Source organism: Leopardus geoffroyi, chromosome D2, assembly GCF_018350155.1.
Source record: "Leopardus geoffroyi isolate Oge1 chromosome D2, O.geoffroyi_Oge1_pat1.0, whole genome shotgun sequence".
NCBI classification, from domain to species: domain Eukaryota; kingdom Metazoa; phylum Chordata; class Mammalia; order Carnivora; family Felidae; genus Leopardus; species Leopardus geoffroyi.
The window spans coordinates 70433759-70438878 of NC_059334.1; the positions used below are offsets into that span (position 1 = coordinate 70433759).

A 5120-nucleotide genomic window follows, 5' to 3' on the forward strand; every position below is an offset into this window, starting at 1 on the left:
AACCAAAGAAGAACAGATCGAAAACGGCACATCCAAAGCTGGTCATCAGCAACTGTGACTGATAAGACCCCAAGTGGTAGCTGTGCTGGCTCAGGGGCCCTCCACCTGCTGGAAAAGTTTCTACGTTGTCTTCACACAAGGGCATTCATCCCCTAGTGTAGCTCTCTCTGCCTAAGCCCAGGGGTAGAGCTTTCAGTTACGAGACCCCATTTGTGGAGATGGCCTCTCTAGGAGGCTGGTGCCCATGGCAACCCCTTGCCTTACTCCACAAAGTGAAACAGACTAGGCCATCAGCACGTCGACCAACACAGGTCTTGAGTGGCGACTCAAGTCTCCTGGTCTACCGCTGGTCCTGCCTCTGAGAACCCACCTTTGACTATGGAGGGTTCTATCTGGGTATCCATTGGTGAGGGCAGCCCTGAAGTAAGTATCACCCCTTTGAAAAGGAGCAGATGTCAATCTTGTCACTTTAAATTAACTTCTGCTAAGAGGGACTGACAGAAACATGATGCTGGGTGAACTATATTTGACTGATACTCTGTCAAATATCGCATGGGGTTGCGATCCACAACTTTTCCCATCTGCTGCTCTGGTCTGAGTCACTGAATGCACAATAGCATAATTACCATATCTTGTGCGAGTTTCCCACCACCGGAGCAGAGCGCGTGAATGTGAAATGTGCCCACAGGAAAAGGAAGCCCTGGCCGGGAGGGTGCGAGGGCAAGGGTGTCCCTCAGTTCTTCCCTTGGGGAGAGCCACCGAGGGAGGGGACAGCCCCGGAAGGCGTCCCAGCCCTCGCCCAGGAAGGTGGATATCCTGGAAACAGAGGAGGAAGGTGGAGGGAGGATAGGGAGTAAGGGGCAGGATTAAGATCACACAAACCTGCAGCCCTTAGAAACTGGCTTAATCCACTTTATAAAGAGTTGGGAGGGTTTTTCTCTCCGTGAATATAATACCTTGCACATCTGATCAGCTCTTTTCCCAGAACATTTCAAAGCTCTCTGCAAATACAGCAGAGTCTCCTTAGATTAGAGCACGGCCTATTATTACCTGGCTTTGGAGACACCCCAGGTCAGCGGGTCACCTGGGGCCCTCTGAAATAAGACAATTCCCTTACAACAAAAAGCCTGGTGTGATGTGGTTTGTCTAACTAGTGGTTTTCAAAATACATGAGTCATGGGACCCTAAAACACACACACACACACACACACACACACACACACACACACAGCCTGAAGCTAGACTCCTAATCCTGAACAAAGTAAAACTGTTCTGGTTACAGCCAAAGTAGGATGTGAGGGGGAGCAAAGAGGGGTCTACTCGACACCCCCATCCCCTGAGCCCCAGGACTTCCCAGCCATGGTCATGCCCCCACCCCCAAGCACTGGCACGTTTTTCTGTGAAGCTAACAGAACTTAAGTTTCTTCAGGGTACCTCCCAAGGCCTGGTACCTAATTTCATTTCGCTCATTTAGTGTTATTTTTATAATGAGGGGCCCCCAAATGACATAAGTTTCGTGTCCACCCAAGTGCAAAATAAAAACTTGAAGCCCTTTATTCAAGATGACGAAAAATTTCGAGGTGGGGACAGCAGAGCGTTAAACCAGGCACAGGGCCCTCCTGAGCAGGTTGCCTGGGAAACACGCCCAGGAAGCCAGCCCTGACTTCATGCCCCACAAAACCTGCATCTGCCCTTTTCTCCACCTTTCCAAAGACATGCCAGTAGTTTCAAAGGAACTTTGTGCTTTTTCTTCCGTCCCAGAGAGTCAGGTTCATCAAGCTCGCAGGCTCGTGGGCCTGACGTTCCTCCCAGAAGCCAGGCCGGGCCTTCTGCATCTTGCTTTCATATAGAAGAAAGGCCTGAAGGTGAACGACCGCATCTGCAAACAGAAACGAGAGCAGACCAAAGAATCTGCTGTATCTTCAGGGGTTGGTGCCCGAGTGGCACTTGGGGCAGTTGTGGCTCAGTCTTAAAACCCCCAGAGTACTGGATAGAATCATCTCAGGGTGCTCCCCGAGGGCCCGGGCCTCACACACTCCTCGCCTAGGTTCCCCACAACACCGGGCTGTGGTGTTACTGAGAACACGTCTACTGGATAAACACGGTCTCTGTTCCAACTAGACAGACTGCTCGTGGTTCTGTGACTCCACCACACTCACTACAAATGACAGACCTTTGACCAGCTCTTCCCCTGCCCAGAACTTCTTATTCCCTTCTCTGACCCAGGCCCTAGCCACATGCCAAAGGCCTGCTCAAGGGTTCCCTTCGGGTGGCCCTGCCTTCAAGATGAAGTAGGCTGCCTTAGTTGTGAAGTAAGCAGTGACATTCCTGGAATGTCTGGCTTGGGGCCGGACCACCACTTGCTGAGTGGTCCTGCAGCGTCTACCCCGGAAACAGAAACCACTGAAGCATGGAAAACAAGACAGCCTTGAATGCGGGAATCGGTTTTGCGGGAGGCGCAAGGGCTGTGAAGCCAGACGGGGGCCATTCAGTCCACCTAGCGCTAAGCAGGGTAGGAAGCCACCAGCCCTGTTGACCGGAGGGACAGGGGGAGGGGGTGAGGCGGGGCATCCGGGCAAAGCTGCATCCACAAGGGTCCGTCCAGAAGAGCTGGAGCCATGGAGGAAAAAGATGCCACCAGGGCCCCTGCCTGCTGCCGAACGGAAGGGGGAGAAGCCCTTCCTTACATCGGCCCCTCTCCCTACAAAGCAGCCCCACGCCTAACCCAGCAGAAAGCCCGGAAGACACAGCTTGCCGGGGGAGCCCCTCCCAGACAGAGCAGGGTAGAGGCCGGGCGAGAAGGGGACCGAAGGACTAATTAGCCCTGGGTTGCATGGGTAGGGGAGGGAGGTCGCGTGCTGCTCTGGGGGAGGCCCAGAGGGGCCTCTGAACTTGAAAATCTCTGGGAACCTTTCCAGCGCTGAGAGGGTCACTTGATAGGAACACTTTACCTTTCTCAACAATTCAGATGATAATGGCCTTCGAAACCACGTTTTTCATGCTCAGTAAAATGACAGTAGAAAATCTTTCCATTGGATCTGTAATGTCCCACTGGGTTGATTTCTTTTAGTAACTTAGGAGAAACATTGTGTTTTCTGACTTGCAGATTCACTTCCTTTTAGGAGCCGATGAGAGTTATATAACCCATCATGTTTCCCTTTTTGCCTTAGCGGCCAGGAAGCTCCAAAGTAATTTCAAACTTCCTAAATACAGGTTTTTAATTATATACTATCCTCTTCTATGTTTCTTTAAACCCGGTTTCTAACTTAACCCTCTTATCGATTGGGTGTGTTATAAGACACCTCAAGTACCTCGAAGTAGCAGATAAGTCTATCTCGGCTTCTTTCGCATCTAAGGTGATCCCAACAGTTCCTACCTCTAATTCTTCCTCACATTTGGTCCCTGTCTGTTCCCCTTCCCCCCACAAAACTCCCTAGTGATTTGTCATTTTCCCACGTTGAGAAAGCCACAGGCCCTTCCCACTTCTGCATGCCACTCTCCAACTCTTAAATTGTCACTGTATGTCTTTCACTTCCCTTTCCACTGCCCTTGTCGGAGGTTTCCTCTCCAGCGGGGCATGAACCCTTCCCAGGCAGTGCCAGGATCACGGGGCCCACTAAAGAGGAAGCCGAAAGCCTGCACAGAGAAGTGAGGACCCCTGGAGGTGGAGGGCTGGCGTGTGGGCAGGACGGACAGCCCTCAGAGGCTGTGGGTCGCTGACCTGGTTTGAATCCAGCTCTGCCACTCACCTGCCGTGACCAATGGGCACCTGCTGTGCCTGCCAGCTTACCAGCGTGCTGTTCCTTCCCCTGCCTTTGGTAACCGTGCCCCAGTTTTTCTCTCGGGATTACTCCCCTCCCACAGCCTCCAGTCTGCGTGGGATTGGCTTTCAAAGCGCCCTGTCCTATCTGCCGAGGATCTGGTGAGGGGACCCATCCAGACCCACGAGACTCTCTCTTCCAAGGGTGGGGTGGCAAGCTGGAGCTCATTCATCTTGCCTGCGAGCCCCAGTGAGCTTGTCCATCAGCTCCCACTGCCTCCAGCCCCAAAGCGGACCTTATCCTTGTCCTTGCATGGCCTGCGTGCTTGCGTTGTCCTTGGGTTTTTCATAACGAGTGTCTGTTGCCGCAGCCCTCAAGGTCCACGCGATGCAGGGCCCCATCCTGGGAAAGTTATATAACCTTCTTGAGCTCCGGGTTCTGCATCTGTACACACGTCATGGGGTGAGGGGTAATGTGCTTAGGCCATCGTGGGTGTTCCACAAAGATTTCATCCCTCCTTCCCTGCCCTGCAGAAAAGATGGCCTTTAAAAGGAGATGGAACCCGCCCCCATTCCACAGGTGTCCAGGGGCAAGCGTCAATGGTGATGTCTCCTGAGACCCCACGTTCCTCTTTAGGACCTCTCCCCTCTTTACGGAATTCCTTGGGATCTCACCAAAGGATGAGCAGTGGTTTACCTGTTTCAATGGGGGAGAAGCAGAATTTCAAAAACGCTTCTCCCGAGGAATGAAGACGTGAGATTCTCTAGCTGCGGCCTTTGCCGAAAGTCCTGGCTCAGGCTCCTACACGGCCGCGCTGCCGTGCTCAGTGGATTCCTCCCTTTGTAAACCTACAACCAACTTGGTTTTCAGAGCATATTCACCAGCAGACTTGGCTGAGGGGCCTGCTGTTTCCCATGGTGACTCACGACTGGTAGGCACCAAAGATCCTCCTATCCTCCAAAAAGGCTCAGCAGGCATCCTCTGCCCTGGTTAGCGAGAGCCCGGAGCTGATGTGGCTCACGTGCCCAGCTGCCTCCCAGGGTCCTCGTGGAATCCCGGGCCAGTCTCCAGAGAGCACTGTTCTCGATGAGAGAGTGGGAGGTAACTAGTGATGTTCCCGAGGCCACAGCGGGCTCCACGGGGAACCCACTGGCAGTTCCAAAGGGCCGGCCACAGAGGCTTCTCAAAATAATAACTACTAGTCGTCTCACCGCTGTTTACTGCTTCACATCAGGTGGGAACTAAGTTCATCAGCCTTCCTTTGCAAACACAGAATCAGGCCTGAGCCATTAAGAAACTTGGCCAAAGTCACATGGCTGTTTGGAGATAAAGAATCTCACCCCGGTTGACATGATGGCA

At 52.8% G+C, this 5120-nt stretch overlaps 1 long non-coding RNA gene across 1 annotated transcript; it reads right to left on the minus strand.

Moving 5' to 3' along the window:
• Positions 1 to 1725: 1725 nt before the first annotated feature.
• LOC123577082 lies at positions 1726 to 3377 on the minus strand. Its single transcript, XR_006701703.1, has 2 exons — positions 2174 to 3377; positions 1726 to 1879 (listed from the first exon to the last, which is right to left on the minus strand). It is a non-coding gene; the product is annotated as an uncharacterized LOC123577082 (long non-coding RNA).
• Between the last annotated feature and the right edge of the window lie 1743 nt (positions 3378 to 5120).